Here is a 19,187-nt window from a genome sequence, read left to right on the forward strand (position 1 = left end):
TATCCTTCAAAATATGGGCTTGAAATTGCGTCTGAACATATCTTTGAAACAGGTTGAAGGCATGGAGTGAAGGAGAATTGTGATCCAAAACGCAGCGAAATTTAAAAATTTCTCCTTTAGTGATCCTTACGAATGGGCATGATCAGTGATAGAATCGTTACCTCTTGTGGCGATTGAAAACTTTGATGCAGATGTACGGAGCGATCACGAATGTTGAACGATGACAACGCTTCTACTCAGTCCATACGAACGGATTCCTTCAATCTCAGTGCTAGCTGCTATGAATGAAGGCTTTGAGTGAGAGAGAGAGAGAGAGAGAAAGAGAGAGAGAGAGAGAGAGAGAGAGAGAGAGAGAGAGAGAAACAAAATTACAACTACCCAAATGTTTCTGCACAAGGGTTCTATTTATAGAACCACTTATGTGGGCTGCAAGCTAAAAAGCCCACTTAAGTGTATGTGGCCCATATTTTATAATATGCTAAAATCACTTAAGCGCGTGGTACCTTACCATATTTCGTATTCTACTTAAGTACACCGTACCTTACGATGTTCTTTAATTCACTTAAGTGCACCGTACCTTACGGTGTTCCTTAGTTACTCTATCTCTTATTAATCTGTCCTTTTGTGTGTGACCCTGTAGGTTTTCGCGGCATTGACAATTATATTAAATCGCGTATTTAACATAATAAACAGTGAGCGGTATCTAGCAACACATCACTGCTACCCAAGACACGAAAATGTCATGTGATCTGACAAATCCTTTTGTGATAACACTTATGTGTAAAATTACCCTTTTGCCCTTATGTCTATATAGAACACAAGGCATAGACTGTGTCATCCTTGTCCAGTTCAATATTGGGCCCGTAGACATTTATCCTGTTATGCAGGATGGGCAAATTCCATCTAGGTCACTCATGTCCCTCAGCATGCTTCGTTGGAGTACCCATCAATTGTCTTTATGGTCATCCAGTTACGAACAAGTTTGATCATCAATAAGGCACTTGACTCTACATCTAGGGTCCATAGTGGTTTAAGGTCGAAGGGTGGTATACACCATTATCACCATGAGAATAACTTATGACACTTTGCATAACATTCTATATAGTATTCTCATAGCGGGTCAATCCAGTATAAATATTACTCTTAATATTCATACATATATTTAAGACTTGATAACTCCTTATCCATGATCCATGAGATGTGATCATCAGTCTATATACATAATAGTCTTAATGCTTTAATGTTATCTCATTTCACAATAAAGCTCGACTACGGATACTTTAAGAATAGTGTCCTTATGTTTAATGGGATCTCATGATTAAGTCACACTTGATACATTAAACGGACTAACTATTCTAGGGACTTTATTAAACAAACATAATAAAGAAAAAGCCTTTTATTATTAATAAATAATTCGATACAAGTACCAAAAGTATTGGCCTCTAGGGCTTACACCAACATGGAGTGCATCACTTTTTTATTTAAGTAGGTAAATCCAATAGTACTTGGAAAATGCATCCAAATGCAAGATAGTAGTTATAACCACCACTTGATGGTGATGGTGAGGGTCTCAATAGGTCAGTATGAACTAGCTCAAACAAATGTGTATAATTGATATTAGACAAAAGAGCAAATAACTTATGGGATTTACCAACACAACAAGAATTGCATAAATAAAAGACATTTTTATTGTTTATGGGAATATTACACAACTGAGATATGCTCTTTAGAGCTCTAGGGTTGGTATGTCCTAATCTAGTATGCCATGTGGATCAAACATATGTATTAACAACAGTATTTACAGACTAAACTTTATCGTGAACATGAGAAGCTAACGTAGTATTGACTACAGGTCCTGAATTTTGTGACTTGTGACTCAAGTAATTTCTTGAAGGTTCCATAGCTAGGTTGGTGAAGAAATAAAGCCACTTTCATCTAGGAATCCTTCAAGTATTACCACTTTAAATGCCTGATATTTAATGAAACACTTCTTAGAATGAAACCCAAAATATGCATTGTCATCTCTAACAAGTTTAGGAAAAAATTGAGAATGAACAACTGTTTTGACTTGTAGATTATGCCCATTACTAATTACCACATTGTTTGGCACTGCACAAGAATGAACATGTTATAAATTCTTACTACTAGATGTTATGTGATGTGAGGAATCTGGGTCTACAAACCATGCATGTGACTCAAGATCCTGAGGAATGGCCAATGAATTTTGATGAGCTGGGTTGGTTGTTTCTTATGGAGCAGGTGTTTCTTGAGTCTTGGAGCTTTGAGGTCATGTTGAATCATTGCCAACTGAACCTTGATGTTGAACCTTGATACTGAGACTTATGATGACCAGGTTCAAAACTCTTATCCAACATGTGCCAACATTCAAAAACAGAATGACCATACTTGTTTCATAGTTGACGTGTAGGCATGTTGCTAGTAGTGTAAGCTTTCCTGCCACCACCTATGCCATGTGTGTTCCTACCTCTGCCATGATAAAAGTGATGACCATTGACATTTGGTGCAGCATGTTTGGTAACTTCTTAAGTAAGCCTTAAGCTACATTAGCAATGGCATTGAAAGAGGCCAACTTTTGCCTATACTTGTCCAAGTGAGCTTCTTGGACATATAGAAGGGATTCAATATCATAGACATGTGATGGCTCCCCTTTGCTATAGATTATCATAATGAAAGGATCATTTTCCTATGGAAACTCTTGTAGGATTGCACCTATTAGATCCCTTTCTGATATTGGATCTACAATAGAGCAAGGAATCTGTAATGGCACGAATCCTCAGAACATATTCAAAGATACTCTTGGTACATTTCTTGCTAGTTTTCAGTTCTAAGCGAAGTTGGTGCACTCGAGCTTTCATCTGAGAGTTGAAATTTTTATGCATTTTGTCCTATATCTCATAGGCATGTTTTCAAGATAGGAGGTTGTGGAACAACTTTAGAAATTATCGAGAGGTACCATGTGAATAGAGCTCGATCTTGCATAATCCATGCTTCATAGTTTTCAAAGATGATGTTGGTAACTCGGTCATGCTCAGTCCTGAACATAGGTGGGATTCATGGATTCTCAACAAGTTTGTGAAGCTTGTGTGAGAGAATAACTCATTTAGCTTGTTGATTCCAAAGCAAGAAATTATTTTCTTGAAGTTTAATGGAAATTTTTGGTGTAAATGTGTTCGTGGTACCTGAAACGCAATTTGATTCATTGAAACTTGTGAAGTTTGCATGCCTTGTGGAGATTCTGTAGGTGCTTGAACAATATTATTTATTGATGTTTCTCTGAAACTCACAATGCATCTTGAATTTGATTATGCATAAAGAAGTAGCTTCTTTGAAGTCTAGGATCTGATGATGGTAACACAAGAACAAGATGAGTCACTGCTCCTCTGAAGTAAAACCCACTCATAAAACCAGTTGTGGTTTCTCTAAAACCTATAGAAATATTTTGAGTTGCAACTTCTTTGAAGATCCAACAATGGTGAAGAACTCGAGATTGAAGATGGTGCTTTGAAAGAAGGTCCCTCTTAGGCGTATGATTCCATTCTAGAGTGATCCATTGCTCATTAAAAAAGAGAGAAAGAGTCTCATCATGGATATGAAAGCTTTGCTTGCTTTGTATTTCATAACTTCCATTACAAGGACATGCACTCTTATATACACTATGAGTCATTGATGATGTTGTAACTAACTCAAAGTTAGTTACTTACCTAACTAACTACCTTGCATGGTCATGAACATAGCTTAACCATACTCATGCATTGTGTAGCGTCATACATCTATTTATTCTCCTCGGAAAGAAAATAGAGAATATATATTGATTATGTTAGATATATTTTTTATTGTATCTTTGTAAGGGTAGTATAGTATTTTCCTAGCATATAGCATTTATACTATGGTGTAACCCTTATTCTCTAGTTTTTTGTCATTCTATTGAAACCTTAAGCCAATTATGGTCTTTAACTTCTCTATGTTTCTATGTGTTCATTATTGCTAACATGGTATCAGAGTCAAGTTAAGGACTTCAATGGTATTTGACTCAGGCCCATACTAGGCGAGAGGGTGGGTGTTGAAGTTGGTAGTTATAATGTAGAAGTTTATTTGAAGTCCCACATTGTTTAGGTTCTCGGGCCGTTGGATGTACAAATATGTGAGGGCAACCTCACCCTTTGAGCTAGATTTTCAAGTTGAGATCCAAGTATATTTAACATGGTATTAGAGGAACACTAGGCTGTCAACCAAAGTAAGATATAAGGTGTGATTTAGCAAAGGAACACCATCATATGGAACATATTTCATATTCAACTCAAGAGGACTATATGTTAGTCTAGTATCATAAAGGCGAGTCTTATCAAGAATGTTGCCAATATACTTGGATTGAGAGAGAAGATAGCCTCTAGGAGAGTAAGCAACTTCAGTGCCTAAGAAGTACCGAAGAGTCTCTAAGTCCTTCATCTCAAACTATTTGGCTAACTGTAATTTCAAATCATTAATTCCATCCATAACATCACATGTAATAATCATAGAACCAACATCTAATGAGATTAAAATACAACCATGATAAGTGTGGTCTTGAGAAACAAAGTAGAATCATGGTCACAAGAGCGGAATACAATAAATGTAATCATATTGGTAAACTTCTCAAACCAAGTTCTTTGAGCTTGTTTCATACCGTATAGAGCATTCTACAACTTACACACTTCCCCTTGATTACGAGAAACACCTTGTAGGGGTACTATCGTGGCTGGAAAAATAGCAGAGTCACCACCATCTTTTATTCGTTCCTAAGGAACATGGAAATAATGAGAAAACGTAATAACTAAGGGTGATATGCTAAGTTCGGGAGTTGGTTAACTAAGGGGAAGGTTCTAGGGTTAGTGTGTGCTTGAGATGTTTGATTATCATCTATTCATTGTTTAATTCTTTATTTATTTACAAAAATATTTTATTATTTTAATAAAGGAAGACCTAAAAAATATTTTTGATTATTATACTCGCTGGAGTCTTACAACTCTATGCCTACGTACCCTCAAAATCATTGAAGGATCAGAGTCCCGTAGTTCGTCTCGAAAATGTTGGTTGGTTGTTTGGTTGTTTTTATCCCTTGAAAAATTCTCACGCTTCGGGGACAGGAAAATACTTAATTTTGAAAAAAATGCTTCAATGCTAAAGGGCAGAGGACTTACGATTTGAGGTGTGTTAGACTAACTTTATCTCTTTTTGATTGATTGCAAAATCTCTCATTACTTTGATTTTAAGAAAAATAACCCCTAGTGATATATAGAATTATTCCAATATTAAAAGTTTGATTTAGAAACTCAAATACCATATTCCTTATCCCTGACTTTAATCCATGATTTTATCCCTAAAAATTGTTATAGAATTTTACCTCATGCTATCCCTTAGTTATCCCATGAATTATACATAATTATATCCCCTCATGTTCTAATTAAATTTTTTTAAAAATTAATAATGATATTATATATTAAATTAATAAAAATATTAAAAAATTAATGACATATCCCTTATCCCTAATTTTTTTATCCCTAAAATCCTAAAAATTTATCCCATAATTTTATCTCATATTATCACTAAAATTATCTCATATTTATCATGTAGATTAACCATAATTTTCCAAATTAGTTAATATCTCATAATTAACCCTATTTTTTGTATATTATTTATATTAACCCATTTAAAAATTAATTCCTAATTTCAATATGCTTAATTATAGAATTAATCATAATCTCAACTCTTATTACATATTTTTTGTATTTTCATTAAATGTTGGTTATAATTATTATTTGGGAAAAAGATATTTATTTTATCTTATTATTACTTAGAAACTAAACAACTCCCTTTCTTTTTCTTAATATAAATTATAAATAATTAAAACTTGATTTTTTAGTTTTATTCAATTTAGTATAATCTGGCGTATGTATTTTATTGAGAAATTTTGTGGTTTTGAAACATGATGTTGTTAGTTAAGAAAAAAATTTATGATATAGATTTTATGATATTTGTTAAGAATATTTATGATATTTGTTTAAAGGTTTGAAATTGTGTTTTAGATTAATTGAAATATGATTTGCGTTTAACTTGAAAGAAATTATGAGATTTGAGTTTGAAACTTAAACAAGGTATTAGTTTTTTAGATTTGAATATATTATGATTTTGTTAAAAAACTTTGATTCATGTTAAAAAAATTATTTTAATGCATGGTATTTCTTAAAGAAAGTTATTAAAAAAAGATTTACAAAAATTGATTTTTCTTTTTAAAATGCTTTTTGATATTAGTAAAAAAATTGTTTAAAAAATTGAGTCAAAAGATATTTTTTTTTAAGAAAAAAAATGCCTTATGATATTGATTAAAAAACTAACTAATAAATTTAAACGATAATAAAACATGAGACATCAGATCGAAATAAAACATCCACCAAGCATAAACAATTCAAGCAATTCTATAAATGAGGTATTAAGAGAGGCCAACCTAAGGGAAGGAGATTGTTCCCAGTGAAAAGATAATATTCATTTTTTTTATTCACTCTTTCTCTTTACGTCTTCGATCCCAACCTTCTCACAATTTTTCTTCTTTGTCTGCCCCCTTTTAGAATAGATCGATGATGGTGATGATGGAGCTTTAGGTTTCAGTGTTGTTGTTCTTCAGTGTGATTTGAACAACAACATTCCCCTTTGTAACTCCTTAACTCCTTTTGGAACCAACTAAACCATTCCATTTATTAAAAATAAAATAGCATTAACGAGTATAAAATAATAATCTTACTAATAATACTAATAATACTAATAACCTCATTATGACCCTAATTAAATAATATATCAATTAATGATAATTTGATTAAAAAATTAATTTAACCCTAATCAATCACAATATTAATCTATTCCTAAATAACAATAATATAAATTAATATTAATATCTAAAAATAATAATAATAGTAATAATACTAATATTAATTTATTCTCATTTAACGAATAACATTATTATAATATATTCTACCCCATCTATTAAAATAAATAATGACCCTAATTATTATTTTTTACTAATGTATTTTAATAAGATAAAATGTCCTAGTTACTAATGGTAATATCCTTCTAGCATAACTCCTCAAATTATTACGTTCCATGCAACATCCCTGAATTAAAACAAATCTCTAAAAGGGACTAAAAAGTCAAAATGGTCCCCCTTTGACTTTTTAGGTCATTGGGGTTGACCAGATGCCTTATAAAGCGCCCTGAGCATGTCAATGACTTAGATTATAAGTCAATAACAAGAAAGAAATAATGGTCAAAATTTGGGATACGACAGTTACCCCTATTTAATCAGCTTCAAGCTGAGATGATGATGAGTCTTCATCTTCTCAAGGAGGAGATGGTTAAATAGAAAGAGGAACATTAATTTTGACTACAGGGTTAATAGACTCCAGAGCCGAGAAAGGATTGACCAATCCTCGATGCTCTGTTGGCATCCCACTTTTATATATCTTTAATAATATCTCCTTGCTTATGATTCCCATAATCACAGAAATCGAGCAAGACTCGGACGATCCTTTGGTCGTTGTTTGATAACCCTTGTAGAACCCTGATGAAACTCTTAATAAAATCCCTAGAAAAACTCTTGATGAAACCCCTGATACAACTTCTGATAAAACCCCTAATGATAAGACCTTGATGAAACCCTTTTGACAAATCCCTGATGGAACCCCTCGATTAAATCCCCGATGATCAGTTTCAACCTCTCCGGGTAACACTTGTCTATGATTCCCATGATCATTCGATCATGTCACTGGAGTCGGGTAGGACTTTAGTGATATCACAATCACTCTGGTTGAGACCCATCTGGTGATAATCTGGTGAAACCCCTTGATAAAGTTCTAGTATACCCCCTTGATGGAACCCTTTGATGAAACTTCGGAAAGAATCCCTAGATGAAACCCTTGATAAACCCCTTTTGATGAAATCCCTTGATGAAACCCCTTGATATAAATCTGGTGAAGCCCCTTGATGGAACCCCTTGATGACATTCCTGATAAACCATTTTGATAAAATCACTTGACAAAACCTTTTTGATAAAATCCCTTGATAAAATTCTCGTGGAACCCTTTGATAGAAAATTCCAGTGAAACCCTTTGATAAGTCCCTGATGAAACCCCTCGATAATAATACTTTGTTGAAACTTCTTGGTAAAACCCTGGTGAACCCTTGATGGATAATTCTCTGATCAAAACCCCTTGATTAAACCCTTTAGATAAAACTCCATTGATAAAATCCCTTAGTAAAATCCCTTGACAAACCTGGTATATGGAATGTGTCCCGTGTGTGGGATAGTTTAATAAGCTGGAGAGGTGAGAGGTGAAGACCCGCTCAATAGTTGATAATAATCATTCAGGATGGCCGAACTGGATAGATTCCTTTGATGACTCACAGTGGGTGAGTTTGATGGGGAAGTCCTTTATTAAAATGGCTCTATGGAGATGTTACTTACTAGGAAAGACTAAGAAGCATTCTTAATTGGGGAATTATACTGGTATAGCTGGGGATTGGACTTTGATCGTTATAGGTATAAGAACCGATAACTCATTATTGGCAAGAAAATTGATGTAAGACCATACAGATCTGAAGGAAATAACAGCGGTATAAGAACCGTAAAACAAGATGACAAACGATGTAAGAACCGAAGTGAAAAAGCAAACAGTGTAAGAACCAAAGTGAAGGTATGACAACGGTGTAAGAATCGAAGTGACTGGATGACAATGGTGTAAGAACTGAAGTGACCGAATGACAACGGTGTAAGAACTAAAGTGAATAGTGGTGTAAGAACCATAAACAGGATATTATCATGGATAATACTAGAGCAAGAACTTATTCTAGGGAGTTATCTGAGAATAATGGAGTAAAAAGGAGATTGATAAAAGAACTCGATGTATCTACTGAAGAAGACTGGTCTCACATAAGATGATTGTCTATTGGGGAATAGGCTTCCAAGCGAGGTTCCCTAAGGAGTGTGAGTGTCGAGGAAAGTCCTAAGAAATCCTTGCAAGGATCTGGTTAAGGAATTGTATATCATTAGAGCATACCGGGATAATGCTGCTAAGTATTTTCTACTTGGAGAATGAGTTCCAAGGATATTTGCTGGGGAATTGTCCTTAAGACCGACTCACTGAGGTGTACAGCAAGAATAGAGTTGGGGAGAAGCTTGGACTGAGATCTATTATAGGCTTAGCTTGGGATGGATCTAGACTCTCATGATGAGTCCTGAGTCTCAACCTGTGTTATATATCTATGTTATGTATGCATGTTATGTTATGCCATGTATGCATGTTTAGAGTTTGTATGACGTAATACTCCACATTCATGGATATGCTACGCATGATGTGATTCATGAATGCGATGTTATGGATGACTAATCCATGGATGATATAATCATTTGGAGAATAGGGATTATTTTATTTTAATGAAGAGCTAAGTGGGACCTTCGGAAAGTGGCATTTGAAGGATGGGTTATGGAATTGTTAATAAGGATGGGTTTGTTTGTAGGGTGCCAAGTACATTTGGACTTTTGTGAGGTGCCAAGCAAGGTTGGGCTTTTGTGAGGTGCCAAGTAGGATTGGAAATAGGCCAGATGAATGAGTTGATATGCATGATTAGATGCTAAAGCATATCGACATGGTTAATGTATGACAATGATTTATATGTTGACTTGAATGCTTTTGACTAATGCCCCTATAGTAGGGCGCGAGCAATTAAGGTTTAGAGAAGTTGCTTATGTAACAAGGTTGTATGTCACACAATGGTAGGGTATTACGTCAACATGACTTCCCGATACTCATTTCGAACTTGACGATTGCTGATGTACGACAGAGCTTGTATGCTTCTTGAAAGTATTAAGAGGGCATGTCCATGCGGTATCCTATAGTTGCCCTAGTCTGTTAGGGTATTTGAAGATATTCTCCTCAATATGGGTTTTGAAGAAGCTTGTCTTTACTATATGCTTGAAATGGCCTACCCTTGTATGAGCCTTGGAGAGATTTGTCCTTGACTAATCGACTCTTGGAATGAACTACCCCAAATGAACCGTTTTTTGGAAGTGGTTTCTTCTGATCAAGCCTTGCAGCGGCCTGCGCTAGATTGATGGAGACTTTAAGGGTATTTCCCTTGTTTGTAGGGTTTCTGAAGGATTTTCCTGAAAAGGAACTTGGATCCCACCATGCTCTAATACGACCTTGATCTGAATTGCCTCAGTATTTAAATCTTGAAAAGTCTGCCCCTGATTATTAGGGTCTGGAGAAGTGTCCTGAGAAGGAACTTGGATCCCGTCATGTTGTGATATAACCCTAATAAGGACTTCCCCTAGTATTTGAATCTTGCAAGGTATGCCCCTGATTAACTGGTGCTTAACCAATTCTTAGAACAATTTGCTTCATGTCACTAGGATTTGGAAGTGTTGCATGAAAAAAAGATTGGGTCCCACAATGTTGTGATGTGACCTTCATATGAATTGCCCCAATATTTGAACTTTTGAAAAATATGCCCCTGACTAACCGACTTCCGGAGTGGTTGGCTCCACTATTCTCCTAAGGTGGTTTACCCTAGTATGAGCTCTTGAAAGGTTCACCCATTATCATCAGGGTTATATAGGTGATTCAACATTTATGGGTCAAATCTTGGATTGCTTTGACTCTAATTGGTAGGATCTTCAGATGATTTGTCCATGATTATAAGGATTTTCCCCTAACTGGAAGGATCCTTAGGTGACTTGCCCCTAGTTCAGCAATGTCTCAAAGTGGTGTGCCCCTTATCAGACCATTGTTAATACTTCCTTGGTGCTAAGTATTGATTTGTGAGAAAAATGTTATCTTTGAAAAGTAATTATAACGCCATACTCGTGCAAGTTTTTGAAATCGAAAATTGTTATGGAAAACGGATATGGTGTATACAGATGATATCTGGTCACGAGGTTGACACAAATGAATATGTGAAAATGTGATAAAACAAGATGGTTATCAATGATTTAACAAACATTTGGAGTCAGTTTAACGCAAATTTTACTAAGTATCCTTTCATAGTGAATCTGGATTCAATTAGGACTTTTGAAGGTTGTAACATGGTCTGGTTCACGGTTTAACAAACAAAGGATATAAGGCTCAATTTTGATTTTAATCCCACCCCATTATTCTTGACTTTCTCCCTTCCTAAACCAAATTAGCTCAAAAAATGCGTTCAGCCTGCAAGAGAACTTTGGCAGCCATGGTGATGAAAGAGATACAATGGTTTAAGCATTTGATGAATGTGGCATTGTTTAAAAGCTTGTTTCCATTTTTTACTTTTCCTTTTATTGTTTTTTGTTTTTGATCCCTATTTTTGCATGGACCTATTTTTTGAATTGCGGCCCATCGGGATGCCCTAACTTTATCCTAAGTCAAATCCTTTTTAGTTTTTGACTTAGAGGGCTCTTTTTAAAATACGAGGCCATACCTTTTGCCTAAGTCAAATTTTCAGGTTTTCTTTTGGCTTAGAATGATTGCGACTGCCATGTTGACTTTTGTGAACTTTATCTTTATGCTTCCTCGATGTTGAATGGTGTGAGGAAGAAGATATTGTGAACTTTATCTTCATTGCCTCCTCGATCTTTGGCGATGTACGTGAGGAAGAAGATGTGCTTAAACCTCTTGCTTAGATAGATTGATTCTCTTGATACTAGAATGCATTATTGAAATAATTAAAATCTACCCAGCCCCTGGTTAAGATTAAGGTTTTTTTATGAATAGAAAAAGAAACACTGACTTCTGGCTCGAGGGGGTTGACTATGGATTATAGTGTTTGAGGAGTGAAATAATGCCTTACATCGTCAGCCAGGTCTTACTATTAAAAGCATAGTTAGTAAATTCAGTTATTTTATTTACACCATTCCCCTTCTAAGTTTGTTAAGAGGTAAAAGATAAATAGAAAATTTTGACTTTTTAGCAAGTGATGGCGTAGAAGAGAGTGTAAACGAATTCATTGATTCAAAAATATGCATGCTCGTTTTATTAAAATTATTTCTCAATGAGTGCAACTTTTAAATACAAACAAAACTTAGCAAAAAAGAAATACAATTGGAAATAATAGAGTCTATTAATCCTAGGGGTGAGCTTCCTTGTTGATTCATCCACTTTATGAGACGCTTCTTGAAGTTCTTGAACTTGTAAAGATAAGGTGCGATTGTTCACCAATGGGTCTCTTTTTTCGAAAGTCAAATGCAAGTCTTGTACTTTGTTCTCACATCAGGCATTCTCATCATAACTTGTAGGATATGGACGAGGAGGAAGATCATTCGAATGTAGTTCCACTAGGGCACCTCTAAATAAGTCATGAGACATTAGTATAGGATCCATTTTCCTTTCAAGCTTCCTTTATTGTAATTAATGAGGCGTATGGGGCTGCTGCTGAAGAAGATACTGTTGTAGACCTTGTTGCGGCGACATTATTCAGGGTTGTTGTATTTAAAGTATTGGGTAGATTGGTGGCTTGCATGACGAAGGGTTGCGTTATCTCTTAAATGGTACTTGCCCCTCTCGAGTCCCTCCATAGCTTCTTGATAAATGTGGCAAGTTCATTTACGAGCATCAGGAGACTTGCTAGCTGGATGACGGTTGGATAGGGATGAAAGCGAAAAGGATATGCAAATGAATGTGTATGTATGCAAAATGCATGAAAATGCATGGGTATGCAAAATTAGTTGTCCTTAGTTTTTTAGGTATGCTAAAAGTTTTTTTTACTAAGATGCAATGCAATGTAGGGTCAGGATAAAGACAGACCTAAGGAATCCCCAAACGGGTTTAGGGATAGTGACTGACAAAAGGAAACCCCTACAGATTCAGGGGTTGTGAAGGATATAGAACCCGCGTATGGGTTTAAGGATGGTGATGAATATAGAACCCATATATGAGTCTAAGGATAATGCTGAATATAAGGACACCTTGTTTAAGAAGGCTCATTATAGAGGAATAATGATCGACATGGGAAACTCAAACGGGTTTAGAGATATGGTGATATGCAAGCATAACCTAGTTAAGGGCTGGCTTCTTATGATAGGTCAGCTCTAAGTTAAGACTACCCAATCCCCTAACTTGTAGGATCTAAAATTTTGGATGATAGCACTAGAGTTATGGACTATATCTTTGTTTTACCATGAGAAGGAGCAAACCTCCTTATGGTAATCCTTCGGAATAAGTCTCATATAGGAGGGACCTTAGTAACGATCCTTTCAGGTTGATAATATAAGATCACCCTGAGTTAAAGGTGTTCTAGAAGAGGTCCCTAGAGTCATTGAGCAAATTCAAGGTTTTATCATGAAGAAGTGTTAGCCTTCTTATGACAAACTCTTCGAATTAATCTACTCTAGGCATAATCATCATCAAAGACCCCACGGGATGAGAACCCCAGTGGCCAAGACAGGAGGACCCTTTACTTAAACTTATTACTTTTTCCTCAAGCCTGGGTTTTGGCTTCACACATGTAACAATCTCATCCACATGATATATAATAATAATAATTCAATGAAATTTACAATAAAAAAAAGAAATATATATATATATATATATATATATATATATATATATATATATATATATATATATTATATATATATATATATATATATATATATATATATATATATATATATATATATATATAAAATAGAAAGTATAAAAAGAATGAACAAATAAATAAACAGAAAAAAAGCAAATAAAAAACACACAACCCTAAAACCAAAGGTTAAGACGAACTCTCTTTAGGGAAAGTATAAGAACTCTCCAGCAGAGTCGCCAGTTGTCGCGGCTGGAAAAATGACAGAGTCGCCACCATCTTTTACTCGTTCATAAGGAACAGTAAAATAATGAGAAAACCTAATAACTAAGGATGAGATGCTAAGTTCAGGAGTCGGTTAAGTAAGAGGAAGGTACTAGGCACCCCTTACCTCCATTGTACTCAATAGGATCCTTATCTAATTCTATGGTTAGTGTATGCTTGAGATGTTTTCTTATCATCTATTCATTGTTTAATTCTTTATTTATTTATAAAAATATTTTATTATTTTAATAAGGGAAGACCTAGAAAATGTTTTTGATTATTATACTCGCTAGAGTCTTACAATTATATGTCTACGTACCCTCAAATTTATTGAAGGATCAGAGCCCCGTAGTTCGTCTCGAAAATGTTGGTTGGTTGTTTTTATCCCTTGAAAAATCTCAAGTATAGGGACGGAGAAATACTTAATTTTTTGAAAAAATATCTCAATGCTAAAGGACAGAGGAATTATGATTTGAGTGTGTTAGACTGATTTTATCCCTTTTTGATTGATTGTAAAAACTCCCATTATTTTGATTTTAAGAAAATAATCCCTAGTGATATTATATAATTATTCCAATATTAAAACTTTGATTTAGAAACCCAAAGACCATATCCATTATCCTGACTTTAACCCCTGATTTTATCCCTAAAAATTATTATAGAATTTTATCTCATACTATCTCTAAGTTATCTCATGATTATCCCATGAATTATCCCAAATTTTATCCCCTCATGTTCTAATTAATTTTTTTTAAAAATGAATAATGATATTATATATTCAATTAATAAAAATATTAAAAAGTTAGTGACATATCCCTTATCCCTGATTTTTTTTATTCCTAAAAATCTAGAAATTTATCCCATATTATCCCTAAAATTATCTCATAGTTATCCTATAGATTAACCCTAATTTTCCAAATTAGTTAATATCTCATAGTTAACTCTATATTTTATATTATTTATATTAACTAATTTAAAAATTAATCTCTAATTTCAATATGTGTAATTATAGAATTAATCCTAATCCCAACCCTTATTACATGTATTTTTTTTATTTTCATTCCATATTGATTATAATTATTATTTGGGAATAAAATAGTTATTTTATCTTATTATTAGTCAGAAACTAAAAGATTCCCTTTCTTTTTCTTAATATAAATTATAAATAATTGAAACTTAATTTTTTTAGTTTTATTCAATTTATTATAATCTGACGTATGTATTTTATTGAGAAATTTCGTGGTTTTGAAGTTAATAAAAAGATTTATGATATAAATTTTATAATATTTGTTAAGAATGTTTATGATATTTGTTTAAAGGTTTGAAATTGTGTTTTAGATTATTTGAAATATAGATTGGGTTTAAATTGAAAGAAATTATGAGGTTTGAGTTTGAAACTTAAATAAGGTATTAGTTTTTTAGATTTAAATATATTATGATTTTGTTAAAAACCTTAGATTCATGTTAAGAAAATTATTTTAATTTATGGTATTTGTAGAAAGTTATTAAAAAAAATTATAAAAATCAATTTTTCTTTTTAAAATGCTTTATGATATTAGTAAAAAAATTGCTTAAAAAATTGAATCAAAAGAATTTATTTTTTATTTTTAAGGAAAAAATGCATTATGATATTAGTTAAAAAGATGATTAGAGAATTAATTAATGAATTTAAACTATAATAAAACATGAGACATCAGATCGAAATAAAACATCCAGCAAACATAAATAATTAAGCAATTCTATAAATGAGGTATTAAGAGAGGTCAACCTACGGGAAAGACATTGTTCCTGGTGAAAATATATTATTCGCTTTTTTTATTCCCTCTTTCTCTTTACGTCTTCGATCTCAACCTTCTCACAATTTTTCTTCTTTGTTCGTGCCCTTTTTAAAAAGATCGATGATAATGATAATGGAGCTTTAGGGTTTTGGTGTTGTTGTTCTTCAGTGTAAAGAACAACAAATTTTTAGTGTATGATTTCTAAATTGTGGATGAGAAAAATATATGAAAAAATTATTCTATTTATAGGTAAAATTAGGTTTAAATTAAATAACATAATTACCTAATAATAATAAAAGATTTTGTTTTTTATTTTTTTTATTTTTTTTTAGATTTATTCATAAAATAATGATTTTAATGAAAAAATAATATTTTAAAATATACTTTAAATAAAAATACAAAAATTAAGAATTAAATGATAAAAAGTGATATTTTAAAATAAAACAGAAAAGTTAGAAATTAAAGAAAAACAAATAAACGGGAAAAATGTGGAATTTGAACTCATGACATTCCCCATTATAACTCCTTAACTCCTTTTGGAATCAACTAGATCATTCCATTTATTCAAAATAAAACAACATTAACGGGTATATAATAATAATCTTAATAATAATACTAATAACCTCATTATGAGCCTTGTAACACCCCAAAGGAGAGGAAGCTTTGAATGCCTCAGGATTAATCCAGGGTGAGTGTGAAATTGCAGACAAACTATTTCCAATATTATTTGATTCTGGTGCTACTCATTCTTTCATCTCTGTGGAGTGTGCAAATTTTGTACAAATACTTGTTACTTCACTATCTTTTAATTTGGTGGTCACAATACCATATTCTGAACTTGTAATACTTAATGAAGCTTGCTTGCAATGCCCCTTAACTATTTTGGGCATGAAATTCAAAGTCGACCTGATTTGCATTCCCCTAAGACATCTGGGAGTGATCCTTGGGATGGACTGGTTATCTAGTCATCATGTTCTTTTGGATTGTGCTCGAAAGTCTGTAATCTTTCCAGACCCCGATGTTTCTCAATTTCTAAATGCCAACCGATTGAAAATTTCTTTGAAGGGAGGCATCCAGAAGTATGTGTTCTTAAATTCTGTCAGCATGAAACTAGAAATGGAGATTAATGAGATACGAGTGGTAAGAGATTTTCCAGAAGTATTTTCATTAGACGTGTCGGGGTTACCTCCAGTACGTGAGGTTGAATTTGCTATCGATGTGATCCCAGGAACTGCACATATTCATATTGCTCCACATAGAATTGCTCCATATGAGATGCTAGAGCTAAAAAGTCAAATTGAAGACCTACTATCAAAGAATTTTATCAGACCAAGTGTCTCACCATGGGGAGCTCCTGTATTATTGGTGAAGAAGAAGGATGGGAAGTCGAGATTGCGTGTTGACTATCAACAACTTAATAAAGTCACTATCAAGAATAGATACCCTTTACCATGCATTGATGACTTGATGGACCAACTTAGAGGCGTTGTGATATTCTCGAAGATTGATCTGAAGTCAGGATACCACCAGATTCGAGTGAAGGAACATGATATATCTAAGACAACATTTAGAACGCGATATGGGCATTATGAGTACTTGGTGATACCTTTTGGAGTGACCAATGCACCAACGATTTTCATGGACTACATGAATCGTATCTTCCATCATTCCTTAGACAAGTTTGTTGTGGTTTTCATTGATGATACCCTTATATACTCCAGAAGTAGAGAAGAAGATGAGGAGCACTTACGTCTAGTCTTGCAAGTGTTAAAGGAGAAGCAGTTGTATGCTAACCTAGGGAAGTGTGAATTTTGGTTGGAGGAGGTGAAATTCTTAGGCCATGTAATCTCAAAGGAATGTATTGCAGTTGACCCATCCAAGGTTGAAGTCGTAGTTTCTTGGGAACAACCAAAAACAGCCACTAAAATTAGAAGTTTTGTGGGATTGGCAGGATATTACAAAAGATTCATTGAAGGATTTGCCAAGATTGCAACCCCATTGACACAACTCACTCGAAAGAATCAATTTTTTGCATGGACGGAGGAGTGCGAGAAGAGTTTCCATCTAATGAAGGAGAAATTGACTACATCACCTGTGTTAGTACTACCACAACCAGAAGAACCTTATGAAGTTTATTGCGATGCTTCATATCAAGGTTTGGGTTGTGTACTTATGCAGCATAAACAAGTTGTGGCTTATGCGTCAAGGTAACTGAAAATTCATGAGAAGAACTATCCCACTCATGATTTTGAGCTCACTGCTATAGTATTTGCACTTAAGATCTAGAGGCATTACTTATACGGATGTAGCTTTGGAGTGTTCAGTGACCATAAGAGCTTAAAATGCTTATTTGATCAGAAAGAGCTTAACGCTAGGCAGAGGCGATGGATGGAATTCATCAATGATTATGACTTCACTTTGCAATACCACCCAGGAAAAGCAAATGTAGTGGCAGATGCATTGAGTAGAAAGTGAGTTCATCTCTCGACTATTGCATTGAAGGGGTTGGAACTATTAGAAAAGTTTCGAGACTTGAACTTAGATTTAGATTCTTCAACTGAGAGAGTGCATTGTGGAATGATCACTATCGAAAATGAATTGATGAATAAGATTGTAACCCTTCAGGGAGACGACGGGGAAATTCAGGAGAAAAGGAAGTTGATGGAGATCGAAATAGCACCAGAGTTCAAATTGGGACCAGACAACATTATGCGTTGTAATGGGCGTGTGTGTGTTCCTAATAATGCAAAGTTGAGAAATACTATTTTGGATGAGGCCCATAAAAGTAAGCTGAGTATTCACCCCGGAGCGACAAAAATGTATCAAGACTTAAAGCAGAGATTTTGGTGGTCAGGAATGAAGAAGCAGGTGGCCGAGTATGTGGCTTCTTGTTTGACATGTCAGAAAGCTAAGGTAGAACATCAGAAGCCAGCTGGATTATTAAATTCTCTAGATGTTCCACAGTGGAAGTGGGATAGCATTTCTATGGACTTTGTAGGGGCGTTACCGAAGACTCAGAGCAAGTTTGACTCTATTTGGGTGATCGTGGACAGGTTGACGAAATCAGCTCACTTTATACCAATGCGGACCAATTATAATGTAGCCAAGATTGTAGAGATATATATTGCAGAGATTGTGAAGCTACACGAGGTACCTTCTAGCATTGTGTCAGATAGAGATCCGAAGTTTACTTCTCACTTTTGGGGAGAATTACAGGAGGCTTTAGGGACGAAGCTAAGATTGAGTTCTGCTTATCATCCTCAGACAGATGGACAAACCGAGAGGACTATTCAAACCTTAGAAGACATGTTGAGGGTATGTCAGACTCCATTATATTGGTATAAGGACGGTGAGAGCATGTTAGTAGGCCCTGAATTAGTCCAACAAACAACTGAGAAGGTCAGGTTAATTCAAGAACGAATGAAGATAGCCCAGAGTAGACACAAGAGTTATTTAGATCAGCGGAGGAGGCCTCTAGAGTTTCAGGAAGATGATCATGTATATTTGAGGGTGACGCCTAAAACTGGTGTAGGTAGAGCGCTAAAGTCC

Source organism: Lathyrus oleraceus, chromosome 3, assembly GCF_024323335.1.
Source record: "Lathyrus oleraceus cultivar Zhongwan6 chromosome 3, CAAS_Psat_ZW6_1.0, whole genome shotgun sequence".
Lineage (NCBI taxonomy): Eukaryota > Viridiplantae > Streptophyta > Magnoliopsida > Fabales > Fabaceae > Lathyrus > Lathyrus oleraceus.